A 20,381-nucleotide genomic window follows, 5' to 3' on the forward strand; every position below is an offset into this window, starting at 1 on the left:
GGTGCATCTAAGCGACCCAGGACCACAAATCTTATGGCAATTCCCACTCCCTTTGGCACTTATTGTAAGAAGATGAGTTTGCCCAGTGTCCTTAATGAAAGGTTCCCCTCTCTCCACTAATACCTTGTGGGCCAGTTGGTTGCTGCTCCCTTCCACCCAACAGGTAGCGGCATCTCACCTTTGTGACACATTTTCAGAGAGCTGATGAAATAGGATATAAGAATACAATTTAAATTAATACCTAATCATTTATCTATTATCACCGCTTAGTGAGAAATGAGTAAAGCCTTCACTAGCAGAAAAGAGCAACATTGTATTATTAATGATAATATGACCACAATTAGATGCTTTCTTATCAACTTTAACTTATCCTCACAACACTCTTTTGAGGGATAGAGGTAAGCATTATTAGCCTCACTTTACAGTTTGGGAAACTGAGGCAAAAAGACTTGCCCAAGGTCACAGGGAGCCAGTGGCAGAGATAGGAATAGTGTCCAGGTCACCTGACTTCTAGGCTACCTCTATGCTGCACATTTTTTTCCCTGGGTGGTCCTGCTGCCTCGCCCATGACAGAGCCTTTCCTTACCACGGTGAAAGGCTCTGGAAGCAGAGAGCTGCTAAATCCTTTCCCCACTGCCAGAGCCTTTCACCAACATATGTTGCTACACACTGCAGTGTGGATGCAGTTTGCTTTTTGCTGCGGGGTATAGCTACACGAACCCTACATCCCTCTGAAAGTGGGGTGTAGTGTAGACGTAGCCCTAGTCTTGTGCTTTAATCAAAAGCCTCCCAGAAGAGGCCAAGTCTGACTTGGGTCCTACAACAGAGACAAGCCTGGAAATGAGATGTTCTTGGAGCATATGGTAATGAGGCTTTTGAAGGGGGGGGGGAAAGAAAAGGGACACACAGGCAGAAATATGAGATCTGAAAAGGCACGCACAGCCATGGGCTCCAGCCCTGGGAGATCTGTTCTGCCAATGGGACCATGAACCATCGATTTTGTCTTATTTTGCAACTTGCCACGCAGTGTAAACAAACCCATTTGTTTGCCCGTTATTCCTTTTAGCACAATATCTCATTTGTATAGTTCCATGTGTACTTAAGAATCAATCACTTGGAGGTGAGAGATACATGTTAAACGACTTGTCTTGCATTTCCTTTGAACGAGCACCACATCTGCCACACCGGAGCTTGAAATCCAGCTGCCGGAAAAAAAAGGAATACAAATAAGGTGGAAAAGCCAGTACTTTGGATGCCTGAAGATATAAGCTCATAAATAAATAAATATTTGTGATTGATAAGCCCTGCCTCCAGTTCCCAGTGGTTTAATGCCCACATCACAGAACCACCCCCACATCTGGCAGTAATTAGAGTCTCTGGTGGTAGGGTGTCGCAGGGAGACCAAGGATGAAGAGGCCAGGCAGTGTTCCTTGGATGATCCATGCCAGGCACATGGGCATGGGAGTGAAGGGAAATGGCTTTGGCCACTACCCACTCTGCGCCTGTCCTGTAGCTAACTACACGACTTCATTCCAGGACTCTCAAGCTTCCACCACCGCTCCCTTCACTTAAAATGCTGTGCTTTGTTGTTAAAAATTGAATGAATCTGACACAGCTTTAAATAGATTTGGATTAGAGTTAAAAATTAGTTAGAGGCTCCAACCAAGACTAAGGCTCCATTGTGCTAGATGCTGTATTTACACATAGTAAGCGATAGTCTCTGCCCCCAAGAGTTTACAATCTCTATAGCCAAGACAAACAAAAGGACTCTTAGAATCTCCATTTCACAGGTGGGAAACTGGCCCATTGAGAGTAAATGACTTGCCAAAGGTCATATTGGAAGTATGTAGCAGAGTTAGGCCAGGTCGACTCTACAGACCTCTATCAGTATAACTACTTAACCCCTCGTATAGACAGTGCTATGTCTGAGACCTTCTCCTGTCGACATAGCTACCGCCACTTGGGCGGGTGGATTAACTACAACAGTGGGAGAAGCTCTCCTGTCGGCGTAGTAGCTGCGCTGCTGTAGCGCTGTACATGAAGACAAACCCTTATTAATTTAACCCCGCCGCCCTGAGCCTACCAATGCACATTAGCCACAAGACCATTCTTCCTCTCTTCGAAAGTGATTTGGATTTGTAAGTATAATTTTCCTTTGCTTTCTTCTCTTCCTATTCTAACGACATCTCCTTGACCTTTTTCATTATTCTGCACTACTCACTGCACAGGGCTACAGGACACACACAGTCCATGCACCGTAAACCAAAAAAAATATATGCTGTGAATGGCCCAGCTGAGAAGAATTTACCTAGATCAAACATTGACTTATGTTTACTTTTACCTGCCGTGCTTGTTGATGTCACTGGGATTCAGTCCCACCTGTGAAAATCAGGCCACCTGTTTTTAATCAGTGCTGGGCCAAATTCTCACTTGAGCGCTATGCCGAAAGCGGGAAAGTTTGAGAAGATGCAGGACACAGTGCAAACGTCCCAGACATCTCCTATTATGGAAGGCAGTCAAGCCCTTGGAACATGACACGGGTTTTGCATCCGTCTCAGTGGATATTAGCAGAAAAGGGCATAGCCAAGGCAGTTATGTGCCTATGAGTTATGTGCTCAACCCACAGACATGCTACCCTCATGCAGGTGCCCCCAGCTGCAGAAATTCTTTGCCCGATGCTGGGGTAGCTCATGTAAAGAGCAATGGAGACTGGAATGGAAATAGCGGGAGATAACTAAAGGAGGCATGCTCCAAGATCCCACTGGCCTGGCTGGCATAGTTCTTAGAATAGCCTCTGCAATTTGAGCACAGTCCTGCAGCCCTTGATCAGGCAAAAGTCCTGTTGAAGTCCAGCTTGCCAGGAGGGCAGAAAGATGCCTTTTGGCTAGATTGTGACCTGCCCACGAATTGACTTTATAAAGGTCATGAAGTGCTAGTACAAATTCAGGAGAATGAGCCGGAGCAATCTGGAATTCCTTTGATGGAAACATTTGCCAGACAAAGTTTGGGGTTGGGTCATAATTGAACATGGGCAAATGTCAATGTCAATGCAATTTTCTGCTTTTTCTACAGGAAAACGCATAACAAAACATCTTGTTAATCAACATTTAAATTGTTCAAAATGACAAGATGTTGAAATGAAACACTTTGTGTCAATCCAAACTGTTGCTACTTTTCTTTTTTATAGGTTTCAGAGTAGCAGCCGTGTTAGTCTGTATCCGCAAAAAGAACAGGAGTACTTGTGGCACCTTAGAGACTAACAAATTTATTAGAGCATAAGCTTTCGTGGGCTACAGCCCACAATATTTTGACTTTGTCAAATTTTAGGATGCCAACCACTGTCAAAATATCAGCATTTCTTGTGGGATGGAAATGCTGTTGTCCAAACAGCTCTATTTAGGACTGTGAACTAGCTATTGTGCAGAAAGCCACAGTCTAATTCTTGGTAATGACACTTGCAAGCACTACTGAGAGACCTACCATATTTATTTCCAATGATCATCAGGAGATTACCGGTCATCCACCATTCATATAGTATTTCAAGAGATTTCATCCCATTTCCAATATTAAAGATTTCTATTTCTCCCTTAATAACTTAATCTACTTGAATGGATTTTAAACTTTTGAGACTGAGACTTAAACTGGCAGCCAAAAATGATGAGAATTGTTTTTTTTTAAAGAAAAACAAAACAAAACTAATTATTCTAAACCCCCTAACTCAAGAATGGCTTCTCAGAGTGACTTCACATTTTTCAAACCATCCTGCTCAAGTCTGATGCGAACTAAAAATAATATCAGATTAAAAAGAAGTTTTTGTTTAAAGAAAGTTAGGGAAGAGTGCAAAAAACAATAAATCTGGTTTATAATGGAAAATGACTTAGTCACAATCTTAACTATGGCAACACTACAATGTCTCTATAGTATATCTTACTTGATTATTCATTTCCAATCAATACTGCCTAATGATTAGACTACAACCTGATCAAAGCAATTTGCCAATGACAGATTACACAGCTCTCAATGCCCTTTGTAGCCTTTTCTCTTAAAAAATTCTAAAGCCCAACCAAACCTAAGAACATTTAAAAAGTCATTTTTAAAGATTTTTTTATCGTGATTAATAGCTACACTTGCTCAATATGTCATTTTCATTTCTTTAAAAATATCATTCTGAAGATGGCTAGTGCTTGGAAACGTAACCATTTTTGCCAGGATGGTATCGAATGGTTCGGCCTAATCTTCATCTTTAAGAAAAATCACAGATTTTCCTTAATCCTCTGGTTACTTTATATTACACTTTTGCAGAACATTTCAGGATCTCTGTCCAGTAGCACAAATTTCATAGCCAACTCTGTTGGCTTGATCCTGCAGTCCTTCCTAGTCAGGCAAAACTCTCATAAGGACTGGGCCTTTGGTCTCCCAGTACAAACATACTTGGCGGAAACAGAAGTCAGAAAAGGGTTGAGCAGAGAGAACCAGTGTCACTCTGTCAGAGCACAAAAAGTGTGATCAGAAGCTTTCAATTCTACATAGTCCTTATCTATAGATGGGCCAGATTCTCATCTGGTGTAAACTGGTATAGCTCCATTGAGTCCAACAGTGCAATACTGACTTTCACCAGCTGAGAAACTGGCCCTACTGCTGTATTTAGATAAGAGTTACCTTCTCCTCTGAAAAGCACCCTGGGTTCCTTAATGTCTGCTCTGAGCGAACAGGAGTTGGGTTGTTTTAAGGTCCCATGCAAAAGACCCCAACAAAGGAGAATTCATGGAACTCCGTTTATTCATCTCAGGTGGGCAAAAGGGCTGAATCCACTCAGCTGACAGTGGAACTGTGGCTCCAGGAAGTCTTACTATTTTGATCCAATCATTGAGACCACTAAACTCCCCTCCCCAGCATACATTTAGTGATTATTACTTTGTCTGAAAACTGTATTGTGAGGATATTGGCTTGTAAACAAATAAATCTCAGTAGCTATCGAACAACGTGTTGTTTCTTAAAAAACACCTGCCTGATGCAGCACCCTTGTCTCTGGGTTCATGAGTGCACATTGGTGTAGAGAGGCAACTGGTGTTTCTACCTCCATGTTGTTTGACCCTGCTCAGAGCACTTTTAGATGACACAATGGTTAAAACATGGGAGGCCAGTTTATGCTAGCGCTCCCGCTGCAGCTAGCACAAGTGGAGCTGTATCAGGGTGAGAGAATGTGAGAAAAACCCAAGTGCAGGCAAAGTCATAGTGCAGACAGGGCCACTCCGGGCTAAAAACCCCACATCACTGTCACCCCTTTAAAAATATTTGGGGGCTATATTGCCTGGGCCAATCTGTTGTTGGGTTTTTAAATATATTAAATAATAAAATGGTCAGAGGGCGAAGACCACAATCCATGGTAAGGAGGAAGCAGGGGTGTCTTGGCCCAATGCCAACTCCTGGAGGAATGATCCTTGGGGCAGAGGTTAGAACCAGATTTTCAGAGATGTTGAGCACCCACAACTCCCCCAAAATACTAGGGAAGTGCACCCAGCAGCTGTTATTGCTCTGCCTTTTCACAGCGAGTCGTGTGAACCCCCTCTTCTCCTTGCATCACCATCCATGCTTGAGACTCCTGCTTTGTTCTCTCTAGGAGTATAAGTACTGAGACTAGGTCTGACCTCTGCCTCGGGGCATAAAGGGGAAAATGGCCCCTTCTGCCCTCTCCCACACCTCATATAGCCATATAGTTCCAGACTAGATCTCGTCCTGTGACGTGTGTGAGGTACCAGTGTTTGGGAGCACACCAAGACAGCTGCATTCGCCAACCCAGAAGCTGTACCACAAGTCACAGGGCTGAGAAAGTGAGTTGCTGCCCCATAGAGATTGGGGCAACTTAATAGCATCTCTCATACACACTGCATCTCAAACAACTTTGTAAGGACAATGACCCTGATCATGCTATGAGCTCTGTGTGAACCTACCACGAGGGTACAGGAGCCTGCTTGTGCAGAGCTCATTACAGGATTGGGGCCTAAACATCTATCACTTTTCTGTCCTTGCCAAAGTATTCAGCACAATCTTTGGGGCCTTCTCTTGAAAAAAAATCAGTGAAGAAATGTAGACAATATTTTGCACCAACTTTCAGTGAAACCCATACATGAAAAAATACAATGGGAAGTCTCTTCATGGGGGGGGGGGGGGGGACACGGGGGAGGGACGAACGACAAGTCTTTGGGAAACCAACTGAGAAGTGTGTGTGTGTGTGTGTGTGTGTGTATACACACACGCACCCTTTAATCTCACTGTAGCAGTGAAAAGAGCGCTATTCACAAAAAAGGGTTAATGGAAGTTCTCTCTTTCCCCAGTAACTTCATGGCCCAAACAGCTTTCATTGTGAAATGGGTGCAGGTGTGGGCTATGCTTTGTTGATCACAATCCCTTTTGCAGAGGAAGCTTTGAATATGTTTGACATAATCAGCTCACAGCCTTTGCCCGTACTCTTTCATAAACAGGCCATTTTCACATCCTTTTCATGGGATCCGACAAGCGGAAAAATAATTAATGTTACCTCAGCCTAACAGTGACCCAGCTTTGATTCAAAAAGACGGCATGTTGCATAAACTAACCATTTAATTGAGTGACAGAAAAAGCCCAGATGTATCAATTCTGCCGCTGCGTATTATGATTACTGGGGCTTTGCAAGGATTGTGCTCCTCTGGTCATAACACAACATATAAATTCAGGCCCCTGAAGCTCTTTCAGCAGGCCAGTTTGGGGGTGAGCAGGGGATTATCAAAGTTTGTCGGGGTGTGTGAACGATTGGGTACCCTAGAGACAAGGCACAAGTGCCCACTCTGAATGGGGGGTGGCCAAACTTTGCCCAACTATGGGCCATTGTGGAAACTGAGGTCAACCCATTAGCAACTTGCCACCAGCCTGAGAGCTAACCCTAGTTTGTGAAAAATGGAGCAAGTTGTAGCCATCCTTGTGATAGAGGGTGCAGCCTGTGGAGATGACAGTGCCAGTATGTGATGCTCCATCCTGACTGGTATCAGAGGGGTAGCCGTGTTAGTCTGAATCTGTAAAAAGCAACAGAGGGTCCTGTGGCACCTTGGAGACTAACAGAAGTACTGGGAGCATAAGCTTTCGTGGGTAAGAACCTCACTTCTTCAGATGCAAGTAATGGAGTAGCCTCAAAATGGAGCATTATGGGTTGGAGCCTTAACAAAAACCAGTCTCCACCCATCAGTGACCTGGATCTCCCTCAGACATGTGTCAGACCATGGTCTGGTGAGGAGACGCACTGGCTGAGCTGGTAACCTCCTTCTGTCTATAGGTGATGGTTACTTCTGGGCTGACACACCAGCCCTTGACCTAGGGACTTCTAGAGCTAAAAAGTGTGAACTGCTACGGGTTGAGTTAACAACAAGAACTCTTAGCTGGAGGATGGAGCAGATTTATATCCTCTGCATATTGACACAGAGAGGGACCTGCATTGCACACACCCGTGAGTTACACTTTAGACAAAGGCAATTAGTTCTCTTCCAGCTGGACTCCTCTGCAGCTTTGGACACCACCAACCATCAGATACTCCTGCCCCACCTCTAAGAAGCTGTAGGACTGAATGGAAACCTCTTGAAATGGCTCAGACCCTTCCTTTCAGACCAACCCCAGGAAGTAGTTATAAGCAATTGTTCTTCCACCTCCAATAAGAAAGGATATGATAAAGGCATCAGTAATGAATGGGATAGAGAAGGTAGGCCATACACTGCTATTCACCCTCTTATAATATAAGAATAAAGGCATGTTCGAAGAAATGGTGTCCATGTAAAACTCATAGAAGGAAATACCTTCCCACATAACATACAGTTCACCTGTGAGTCTCATTATCACAAGTTTCAGAATGGTAGCCGTGTTAGTCTGTATCAACAAAAAGAACAAGGAGTACTTGTGGCACGTTAGAGACTAACAAATTTATTTGGGCATAAGCTTTCGTGGGCTAAAACCCACTTCATCGGATGCATGCAGTGGAAATACAATAGGAAGATATATACACACAGAGAACATGAAAAAAATGGGTGTTGCCATACCAACTCTAACAAGACTAATCAATTAAGGTGGGCTATTATCAGAAGAAAAAAACACTTTTGTAGTGATAATCAATGATAATCAGGATGGCCCATTTCCAACAGTTGACAAGAAGGTGAGAGTAACAGTAGGGGAAAAATTAGCATGGGGAAATAGTTTTTACATTGTGTAATGACCCATCCACTCCCAGTCTTTATTCAAGCCTAATTTAATGGTGTCCAGTTTGCAAATTAATTCCAATTCTGCAGTTTCTCGTTGGAGTCTGTTTTTGAAGTTTTTTTGTTGGAGAATTGTGACTTTGAGGTCTGTAATCGAGTGACCAGGGAGGCTAAGTGTTCTCCAACTGGTTTTTGAATGTTATAATTCTTGAAGTCTGATTTGTGTCCATTTATTCTTTTGCGTAGAGACTGTCCGGTTTGGCCAATGTACATGGCAGAGGGGCATTGCTGGCACATGATGGCATATATCACACTGGTAGATGTGCTGGTGAACGAGCTCTTGATGGTGTGGCTGATGCGCTTATGCCTAGCATCAGCTCTGCCCTAGCCATCCCCTGTGGGGTTTCTTGCACCTACCTCTGAAGCAGCTGATGCTCGCCACTATGGGAGACAGGGTATCGAACTAAGCTGTTCTATGTCTGTATGGGGTTCTGGTCCATGACTAGGGCAGTGTCTGATCCAGCATGGCAGTTTGTATGTTTTTAAAGCTCTCTCCCACTAGGTTCACCCCTCTCCTTTGCCTTGCTCAACACGGCTCTGAAACTCTTGAGATTGAAGTGACAGTGGCACAGGTATGACACCGAGCTCAGTCTCCTTTACACGCAAGCCTCCCAGCTCTGATACCAGCTCTCTCAAGGCTGGCTGAAATCAGCACTTGGCTAAAGCCAGGCTGGTGTGAAATGCACTAGTGAGAGCTTTAGAAACATGTTTGTGACACATTAGGGGTCTCAGGGCAGCACTGATACTGAAATTAATCAAAGCAGATAGAGATAGGGTTAAGTATCAGAGGGGTAGCCGTGTTAGTCTGAATCTGTAAAAAGCAACAGAGGGTCCTGTGGCACCTTTAAGACTAACAGAAGTATTGGGAGCATAAGCTTTCGTGGGTAAGAACCTCACTTCTTCAGATGCATCTGAAAGCTTATGCTCCCAATACTTCTGTTAGTCTTAAAGGTGCCACAGGACCCTCTGTTGCTTTTTAGAGATAGGGTTATTTTCCTTCCCTAGTATTAGGTCACCCATTCAATCCCCCTGCCACTAGAACGTTGCTCACGCCAGTCTATCCTCCAGTGCATTGTCTTGTCTAGTTTTACATGTCTCAAACAATGAGGCTTCTGCCACTTCCCTTGAGAGGCTATTCTACAGTTCAACAGCTCTCAGATTTGGCAGATTTCCCCTCCCTCCCCTCCTGATATTCAGCCTACAGTGAATTCTTCTTCATTTTATCTCATTGTTCCTGGATTTTTTAATACCACTGGTATCCCCCTGCACAATTCTTCTCCCTGTTCCTACCCTTCACATACTTGTAGAGGGTGATCATGTTCCCTGCTATTTTTGCTCAGCCGCACGATCCCTATTTAGCTCTTTTAATTTTTTTCTAAGTTAGTCCCTCCACCCTCCTAAGCATTTTTGTTGCTCATCTCTGAATTTGCTGTGTCTTGCATTTCTTGGCTCTAGAGCTGAACTCAGTACTCTACAGGCCAAGCCATGAGCCTGCTTATCCAGATATGTTTCCATGGCTTTTGGCTGGAACGTAAGGCCTGGTTTTCAGAGGGGTGCTCAGAACTGCTGAAAAATCATGCCAATAGTGTTTTGATTGTCTTGGTGGCCACTGGAACAGAGATCCTCACTGAGGGAGTTTGGGCCCACATAAACACCATGGATAAATCCTCCACTGTGTGTTTTTGCAAGGAAACAGCGTGTTAGTGTCAGTGCCATAAGAACAAGCCCATACCCAGCTGTAGCCAGACACAATCCAACTGCATATGTGCCTTGACCCTTCTTTTTGTTGGCAGGGGCTGAGCATTCTGTCTCCCACCTCGTGTAAAGATAACCCCTTAGCTCACTGTTTCCTGACTGGAGCTGTACAGAGAGGGACTATCCCTTTACTTCTCTATCACCAGATGTGTGTCAACACGTTCATTAATACCAGCATTCAACATATTCAGTGTCCTGCAGTTTTGCTTGCTAATATTAAAAGTATTCCCACCATGCTCTGTCCTAATCTGTAGAGGTTCTTATACCATTCTCCTCAGCACAGAATCTGAGTAACTTTCATGCATTAAGCAACGTGACTCACGTCCATCCCATGAGGTTTGTTCTTTCTCTCATCCTCTCACCGGGGTTATGCACAGTGGACTGGTTTGTTTTGGTAGGGGTTTCTTTTCTTTTTCAATGTCCATGCTGCTCCATGTTTATATTGGAGAAGGTAGGTCAGAGAAGTGTATCTGGCGCTTGGAGCAGAAGATGGGCAAGTTAGCGATAGTCCTCAGTTCTGAAGGAGTTTGTTCCGCAGGCTTGCGCTGGTCCCTGAGAAAGTTCTTTCACCTCCACGGACAAGTTTTATCCTTGTGCTAGACAATTCCATTGTGTCTGAAGAGCAGAGTTGTCGACCACAGTCCCCATGCTGGAGCCTTTTCTTTTTTAAAATATGGAGATATACCTGTCTCATAGAGCTTGAAGGGACCTTGAAAGGTCATCAAGTCCAGTCCCTTGCCTTCACAGCAGGACCAACTACTGTCCCTGATAGATTTTTTGCCCCAGATCCCTAAACAGCCCCCTCGAGGATTGAACTCACAAACCCTGGGTTTAGCAGGCCAATGCTCAAACCACTGAGCTATCTCTCTCCCTCAGGGATTGTTTTTGATAGTCTCAGCCCAGGCCCTTGAGTACCTTGAAAATAAGGAGTTAGACCTTGAACTTGACCAGTTATTCTTTGGGAAGCCAACAGAGATCAGAGGACAGGTGTGATGTGCTCACGTGTTGCTGAGGAGACACACCGCACCATGTATCACGTTTTATATTTATTGGTATTGAGAAAAATGTGGGGAAAAGCTATTATGTTGTCATAAAATAGAATCAATAAGAGAAAGAAAGAGACCTGTTTAGAAACCATGCTGAGTGGTGCTTTAGACAAACCACAGAGAGAGGGATCAACCAACCCATCTCTCTACCAATGCAGTACAGAATCGATCTTTTGTCATGCATGGCTGCCCTATTCCTCCTCATGTCCATGTAAATCCCTATGATCCGAATCATGGTCTATATGATATTAATTGAAGGTGAATGCACACATTGTATAGTACACCTCTACCCCGATATAACACGACCCGATATAACACAAATTAAAATATAACACGGTAAAGCAGTGCTCCGGGGGGGGGGGGAGGGGGGAGGAGGGAGGCTGCACACTCTGGTGGATCAAAGCAAGTTTAATATAACGCGGTTTCACCTATAACGTGGTAAGATTTTTTGGCTCCCGAGGACAGCATTATATCGGGGTAGAGATGTATTTTGTATTTCCTGTACAAAACACACGGGGGGGAGGGGGGGAGAGATTTGCAAAGATGCACAGCAATGGCCTAATTCTGCTCTCATGGTAACTGATTTCAGTGGGAGCACATAGAATTTCTGAAAATTTTACTCATAGAGACAAACACAGGCGCCAACTTTCCTTGGCGCCAGTGGGGACTCGCACAAGCTCCCCCATCCCAGCCCTGCCCCTACTCCACCCCCACCCTGCCCCTATTGAATCCCTCCCCAAATCCTGGCCCCACCTCTTCCCCGAGCACGCCGGTTCCTCCTCCTTCCCAGCACTTGCCGTGTGAAACAGCTGTTTCGCGGCGTGAGTGCTGGGAGGGAGGGGGGAGAAGCAGAACTCGGCGGCATGCTCAGGGGAGGAGGTGGAGGTGGAGCGGAGGTGGAGGTGAGCTGGAGCAGTGGGTGGGGTGGGTTGGAGAACTGCCGGTGGGTGCAGAGCACCCACCAATTTTTCCCCATGGGTGCCCCAGACCTGGAGCACCCACAGAGTCAGCGCATATGGAGACAAAGAATAAAATTCTGGAGTTTTGCCTTTGACTGGGGCTAGGATTTCACCCAAAGTCTGCTCTGAGGGGTTTAATGGAAGGAATATCAACAAAGTGACTGACATATCCAGCCTCTGAAAGCAACTTCTTGAGGTCCAGCTTTATCTTTGAGGTGGCCCCATGCTTTATGGGGACCAGAGGAAGCCAATATCTTGTATCACACAAAACAATTGCGTCCGGATTCTGCCATCCCAATTTATAATGAGTAACACTTTACTCCTCTAGGGGTCCTGTTGCACCCCTTACTGTGCAAGCAATCCCATTCATTCCAGTGGGACCGCGACTGGAGTGAGGATCTAGCCAAGATAAGTGGTGGGGGGGGTCAGAATTTATCCCTTGTTGAGCAGAGTCTCAACGTGCAATAAGATCGAACACCAGCGCCTCCACTTCCCGTAGCAATTCCAACCTACACAGTAAAAGGGAACAATCAAAATTTCAACACTCACATAACTGTTGGGAGCATTTAACTCGTGGGCTGCGAGGAGAGAACTGCACACAACCATTTGCCTGCCCCAAAATCAAATAAATAAATAAACCAAGCACTTCCCAGCAGTTATACTGGTCTCTGGAACTGAAAAACGTAAAGTTGGCTCCACTTTAACACCCACGAACCTAATTGGATTTACTGCCTGAGTGCAGGAAAACTTGACAAGATTATGGACACAGAAAATAATTTGAGATTAACACAGACGGTACATTCAATACAGGTGGCGGAACAATTAGAAACGTAGTTAAGCTCTGGAAAATCTTTGTAAACCTGAAGGGGATTTAAGTCTAAAAGAGATTTGGTGTGAGCCATCATCGCTGGTGCATTGCGCCCAGCCCTGATCTTTCTAGCCGATCCAGGTGCTGGAAACGTGAAGTACAAAGTAAAGTTAAAGGACTGATTTGGGGCCAAATCATCCCATTCTCAGGGAAACCCTGAGGGAGTTGGGGAAATGCAGAGGCTGTTCCACCTCGTTGTCTCCTTCAAGGGTGTGGAGTACACAGCCACATGGAAAGGGTGAGGCGAGACCTTCAAATTGCTTGGAGAATAGGGATCCATATGAAATCCTGCTACTGGTCCTGTGGATCTTGGGACATCACAGACCAGGCTTGTTCCACATGATGTACCCCAGCCTTCTTCCCACCTCCTACAGTAACAGAGGTTGTACCAGCATTGGTTCCCTTGCTTCCCCTGCACAGAAGTTAGTAGCATTAACAGTGTCATTCGAGCATAAAGCAGAAGTGATCAGAACGACTCTGCTCCATTGGTCCTGTGGCTAGGTGCTAGCACAGGACTTGGGAGACATGACTTCTATTTCCTACTTTGCCAAAGTAGTGTAGATTAGCCTTAGGAACAAACTACTGAAATATGTCCATAAGTGTTGTTGCTCCAGTTAGCAATCAGACCCTTTGAATGATATTTCCTCATCAGTCTGATAACTTGGGAGCGCCGTATAAAATCAGGACAACACACAGCAGCGCCCTCTCTGTTTTTAAACAGATGGACCCGCACATACACATAAATGCCAGATGGAGCCTGGGCAAACTACACAGCTGAAGGATCTGGCACCAGCTCTTCTCAGCTTGAACAATTAGCTAGTGAAACACAGTCAGTTTTCCAGGCTGCTCAAGTTTCAACAAACACCCTTATTGAAAAACCAAAGAACAGTAATGGAACTGCTCCTGGGATAACCCAGGGTTCAAGAGTGAATTCACCGCTGACGTGCCCCCTCAGGGCGGGGCATGGCATGGCTCTTTCCGCTCTAGCGCCCCCTGTCGGCAGCAAATGCTCCAGCCCTGCCTCCTCTCAGGAGTCGCGCCTCCAGGCAGGTCACATTTTATTCCCGCCCCTTCTGGGGTATCTCTTTGGAGTCTCTCAACCAAATTTGAAAGCATAACAACACATCACAAAAGTAACTTCTGCCTCTCCCCCAGACTTGAACCCTTACTCCACCCACAACTCTCCATTCTTCTGGAAAATGCTGACTCTTGGGGGGCACCTCACTGGAGTCCTCCCCTAGTCTTGATCCTTACAGCTCTTACTCAGGCTTTTGAATCATCCTTCTGCCCTTATGTTAGGGGCTTCACACCACCTTTCAGTGGCTGGCAAGGGAGCCCAGGCCCACCCTCTACACTGGTTCCAATCCAAGGACCCCAAGCGACCAGCCACGGTCTGCTTGTCCAGACACTGCCTCTCTGGACCCCACCCTGCCATTTACCTTTCTTCTGGACTTCTCCCCAGAGGTCCAGTTCCTAGCCTTGTATCAGGGTTAGCCACAGGAACTGCTTGCGCCAATCCTGGGTCTTTCCTCTCCTCTAGGCTTCCTCTTGGCACTGCAGGAGCTTTCTTGTTCCTCTCAGGCACCAAGACAGTGACTGAAGAGTTCTTCCTTCTCTCCCTTCTGCTCCAGGGCTCTCTCTCTTTATAACACCACCCAGCTCCTCCCCAGTTGTCTCCATCTTTAATTAGGCCTGGCCCACCCTCCAGGTGCAACCTGGTGCCTTAATTGAGCTCTTCCGCTCCAGGTCACTCTTTCATTAACATTACCTGTGTGGGGTACACAACCCACCAGACCCAGCTAAGCAGTCCTCGGGGGTTTGCTTCCTAGGGATCCAAACCTGCAAGGTGGTGAACACGCCATTGCACTGTTTACACTATAACAGTCCAAGGAGGGGCTAATTCCGCTCCCTGTCTCTGTAGACCACTCTGTCAGTGCGTACAGGCCATAAGTAAGCTGCATGGAGCTAGAGGAGAATTCCCTCAGCTCAAGAGACATGTTCAGGCACCCTAAATGGCCCTACACTGTCCCCCTCATAAGCCATGGTGGAGGGTATGCTGACGGAAGGAAGAGGTGTTGTGAGGTGGCACTGGGACTAGTCATAACCCTCAGTGCTATGGAGGACTCTGGGCCACAGTGACAGGGTGAGAGAGGGAGCAGCTATCGCCCTCAGAGCTGTGGGGGACTCTTGGCTGCCGTGCTGTCCCGGGACCACCCTGGAGAGCCTGCCGTAGATTAGAGCCCGCTCCTCATGTTGTCTTATGCCCGGGGCAGTTTCAGGCCCCACAGCAGCCTGGGATTTGGTATAAACCCACCTTTGCCACCTGGGCCAGATCCTGTGTGTGTCTCAGGAGATTCAGCACAAAATCTGGCACTGAGTTTGTCACTGGTTAGCGTTATGCCTCTAAACGTGGGTTGTGTCCACAGCCAACAGGGTTAACCACTAGAGCTAATTGATTTTTCACTTTTGTGGCTGAACTGAAAAATCGGGGGGGGAGATGGTTTGTTTAGAACCAAAACTGAATTTTCTTCATTTTTTTCTTGCCAAAACAAACCAAAAAGAAAAAGTTTCAAAAGTGCCCAAAGAGCCATTTCCACGTTTTTGAAACTTTGTCTTCATTTTTTTCCTTTGGCCAAAACTTTTCATAACATGTGACCCAAATTCACAAATCGTTTCTGTCACCCGAAACTGCATATTTCAGTGAATTTACTATTCTCTGAAAAAATGTCACCCAGCTCTAGTAGCAACTCATCTAATTACCATGGGAGCTAATTATGATTGCTTTTTCAAGTGGCCTAGACTGGAGTACATTTGTCTTCCTGTACAGATTGGCCACACTCTTTAATAATGTGGACAGGACGCCCTCACCATGCCAATCAAATGACATTGGCCAGTCTTCCCTCATCCCAACTCACGGTGTGGTAGGACATACCATAGTGCATTGCTGCTGGCGCTGCTCTGAGCGCATCCTCTCCTGAGGCATTATCACCTTGTCTACACTAGGAGATGGAACTGTTGCAGACAGGGCCTGAGTTAAGCTGGCACATAACAGTGTGGCGTACCAGCACTTTGTTCATGCTGCCGCTTGTTCTGCTGAATCCAAGCTTCCATTTTAAAATAAAAAGGAAGTCTCTCATTTTCAGGGTTGCTGAGCGAGCCTCAGAAAAGTGACCCAGCTGTAACCGATACAATGGTATCTGCATGAATTTGCAGCACCGGAGACAATTAGCTCTGAGAAGTGCACCTCCGTGGGGGCTAACTCAGATCCTCAAATTCAACATTGTTCATAACTCCACTGCTCATCAAAGCATGTAGGAAAGGGGATGGAGGGTCACAGGATGAAGATCTCCACAATCTTCTGAGTGACCACTGACTTTAGCACCATGGGAGCACTGGAGTTACCACCTCTTCTTTTCAGCCACAGTCAAGATGCAACCAAACCCAAGGAGTTCAGAAAAGGCACCTGAGCCCCTCTGCCAAGTGGCAGCTGAGCTCTAGAAGCCTAGTGGTGCATACAGACCTCACAGAAGGGAAGCCAAGTATGAGGGGCCCAGCAGAGACAATGGATGCATTTGAACCCCGCTGGGAGTTGGGGAACTACGCTGAAGGAGCCCAGAGAGCACACATGATCATACTTGGAAAATCTGCACCATCTGCTGTAATCAGCATTTCAAGTAGGTGGAGTTTATTTTGTGGGTGGAGCTTGGAAGAGCACCACCAAATTTTTCCCCTACATTTGACCCTGGTAGGTCCCCTTGAACCAATACTGAAAATGGTTTGAAGTAGCAAGGCCAGATCCTCAGCTGGTGTAAATGGGCGTAGCTCCGTCGATTTCAGTGGAATTGCGCTGTGACTTCTGGGGAGCTATTCTGAGTTACACCAGTGGAGGGTCTCGTCCTAGTAGTGTAGAACAAACATACCATTTTCAATGTCGTTTCAGAACATGTCCTTGATGCTTGGAGCAAACTTGCTGAACTTGGCCCATACTCACATAATGCTGCGCCACTGCATGGGCTGTTAGTGGCAGGGATCAAATTTGAGATCCCTGAATCTAAACACATGACCCACCTCTTCTAGCCAAGTCTGTAGCAGCCTCATTTGTCTTGATCTGTGACCCAGCTGCCATTAGAAGGGGAGAGAGTGCCATCTTCGCTATTAGATCACGAAGAACCAAGCTGCACACATGTTTTCACCGAGGGTTTGGTTTTCTATGGTACACAGGACTTGGGGAAATAGCTGCCCAGATTTTCCCAGAATGCACCGATACAAACAAGGTTTGGCAGCAGGCTAGGTGCAGATGCACAAACGGGATTGGCACATATTGTGTTGAGAGAAAAAAGCTGCTGCAAAGTGAGAACTCAAACTGCGTTTGTTATAATTGAGTCAGATCACAGTAACATGACCTGGACACAAAGACAAGGTTGCACTTATAGTATAGCCGAGACCTCAGTTGCCCTTAATTAGCTCTTTGGAGCAGGAACCCATTTTTAAACCACCTCGTTACACTCTTGGGTGCAATGGAAATAATAAATAATCAATCAAAACCTGAACTGATTCTAACAAATGGAGGCTGGTCACATGGCTCGGTTCATCAGCAGGCTCTGTAATTTCCAACTGCCAGGATTATTTCTGGCAAGTTTAACACATTTCTAGTTGTCCTGCAGTTAATCCCCTCGAAAGATTATAAACATTCCTTGGTGTGGAACCAGCTTCTGACTGTCCAGTTCCCCCCTGGGGTGTTCAGAAAGGAAGCCGAATGAAGCTGCACTGGGGTTCCTAGTCCTTTGTCTCTGGTGCAGTCCTTCTCCATGGGCATGTCTACACTGCAGCTCAGGTAGACAGACTTGCACTAGCTGGTGTCAAAAATAGGAGTGTGGCTGCTGCGGCTCAGGCCGCCCTGGGCTTGACGGCCTGAACTGCAATGTCGCCACTGGTATTTTTAGCATGCTAGCTCAAGCCCTGGCCCTGCTATGCAAACCTGTCTACTCGCGCTGGGAGGCTTGCGCCCAGCTGCAGTGTGGATACCCCCACTGAGACCAAGGAGCTGTAAAACAAGGAGCCTCATCTAGTGTACATTTTTCAAATATGGTTTAGTCTGGCTAGCTGGCTGGCCAGACCCGTGGTAGAAACCATTTTAAGGGGCATGGTGAGGAAGGACCGCCTTGTGGTTAAGGCACCAGAACAGTGCTGAGACAATATACGTTCAGTTCCTGACTCTGCTACAGGACTTCCTGGGTGTCCTTTGGCAAGCCACTTAGGGTATGTCCACACTGCACCTGAGAGGTGTGAGTACAAACCCCGGAGCTTGGAAAGCTACCCCAGGGCCCTGTGGCAAAAGTGCTGTTTTCTAGTAAGCTAGCGGGGGTATGCCTCCACGTGCTGCAAATGCACCTCCCGATTGCCAGGTAAATATACCCTTGATCTCTCTGTGCTTCAGCTCCACATCTGTAAAACAGGGGTTATAATACTTCCTTTGGCATTCTTCTCTATTTAGACTGGAAACTCTTCAGGGCAGGGAATGGCACGCAGTGTTGTGAAAAAAGCTGCTCTTGGGAGAGAGAAATCACAGCTCGGGTTCTTACAAATTATGAATTATTTTAACATCATTTACAATCTAGTTGTCATTTTACTATTCCTGTTATTGACTTTTTCATATTTTCCTCAGCTGGGACAATGAAAATACACCAGCTAGTTCATTCTGGCGTCTAATCCGTTTGACTTCCCATGCACGAGCTAGCACCAAGCAGCAAAGCTGATATTGCAAATGCTGCAGGAGAATGTTTGTTTGTTTTCTATTCGAGATTCACAATGTCCCGGGAATACTTCTGTTGGACTTAGGTTTTGTCAAAGCTTGTTTTGACAGAAAATGTTCAGTTTGGGAAGGGGGCAACTTCGACCTGACAGTGTTCTTTGAAATGTGTAACAAAGAGTTTAAAATCGATGTAGGGCTAGAATGCAGAAAATATCTATGGCCCCCAGGCTAACAAGCTCTAGAAAACCAATATGGACATGACAACTTAACTCACTCCAGCAAAAGTTCAGCCTGCTGCAGAAAGCCAGCCCGCCTCTGTTTACACAAGAAATTGTGGTGGAAGCAACCGGAGCTATCACCTGCACATGTGAGACTCTGACCCTTGCCCTCCTCAGGTGGGAAGAGCAAACAGGTAACACCACCTGGGAACCCTGCTAACAGGTACTGTCAACACTTCCTTTGAAAAGGGGAATCTAGCACCTACCCTAAAATGTGCAGCACTCTGACCAGGATTAAAGAAACCATCGCTCAGCTCTAACTGCCCAACGCCTAACCTCCTTTTGAGAATGCTGGCTGAGAAGCTAACAAAGCTAAACAAGCTAAAGAGCCAACAGGACACAGAAAACACTCAGTTCTGTATCTCCTTTGAATCAAACATAAACCACACCATCTCTCTCAAGCAGGGCTGCTGGACTAGAGGTGCTGGCGGAGCAGCAGCACCCCCTGGCTTGACATGGTTTACATCATATATAGGGTTTACCGTTTTGTTCAATGGCTTTCAGCATCCCCATGATACAAATTGTTCCAACGCCACTGCTCTCGATGGGTAGCCAAAATGAAGAGCAGCTGGATAAAGAGGAACCCACGCAAGACTAGGGGGATGCTGGTAGGAAGCATTGGAGAACTTGTCTGCTCTGTGACCCCTCCCATTGTCCAGAGTGTCTGCTTACAGATTAAGTTAGTCTGCAGCATTCCGGTTTTCTGGACTCTTCAATGCCAGTGGATGCCCAACAGTCAAAGCGGTAAAAATGCCCAGTTCCATCTATGACTGGCTAGAAGACTGAGCCCCATCCTCTGGGATACAGACCTTGCTGCAGTGATCTACACATTCCCAACCTCCTGCTATGGTTGCTGCAACTCCATTTGTTTAGGACTAACAGCACACACGCAGAAAGAGCTACGGCTGGTACAAACACAGCAGTCTGTCTGCTTAACAACACAGGTCACCATGAGCACATCAACCCAGTGCTCCACTCTCTCTGCTGGTCCAAAGCTAAGTCTCTGTCCTGGTATTCAAAGCCCTCCATGGAGTTGACTGTAGTTACTGGGGAGATCATCTCCCCCTCCATGACCATGACCTCTCATGACCGCTACATTCCACCAGAACAATGAAACTATTGACTAATGTGGGGGAAGCTTATGGCTGCAGCAGAAAGAACCAGAGGAGATAAGGATGACTACGACTGCATTCAGAAAGAGTACAAACCTTATCTCTTCAACTTAACTTTCCCTCAAGTACACACACAACTAACCGAGCCACGTCTCCCAAAGGCTACAAAGGAAGAGAGACAGATGGATTATATTTTGAGATATTGGGATGTGCTTAGATATTACGCTGAATGGGCCAGTTAAAGAGCTAAGTAGATTCAAACCCTTCAATTTTATGATGAGAAATCAAGATGCTTCCCAGGCAGGGGGAGGTTCAGGTATATACTAAAATTATCA

This window comes from Trachemys scripta, chromosome 5 (genome assembly GCF_013100865.1).
Source record: "Trachemys scripta elegans isolate TJP31775 chromosome 5, CAS_Tse_1.0, whole genome shotgun sequence".
Taxonomy (NCBI): Eukaryota; Metazoa; Chordata; order Testudines; family Emydidae; genus Trachemys; species Trachemys scripta.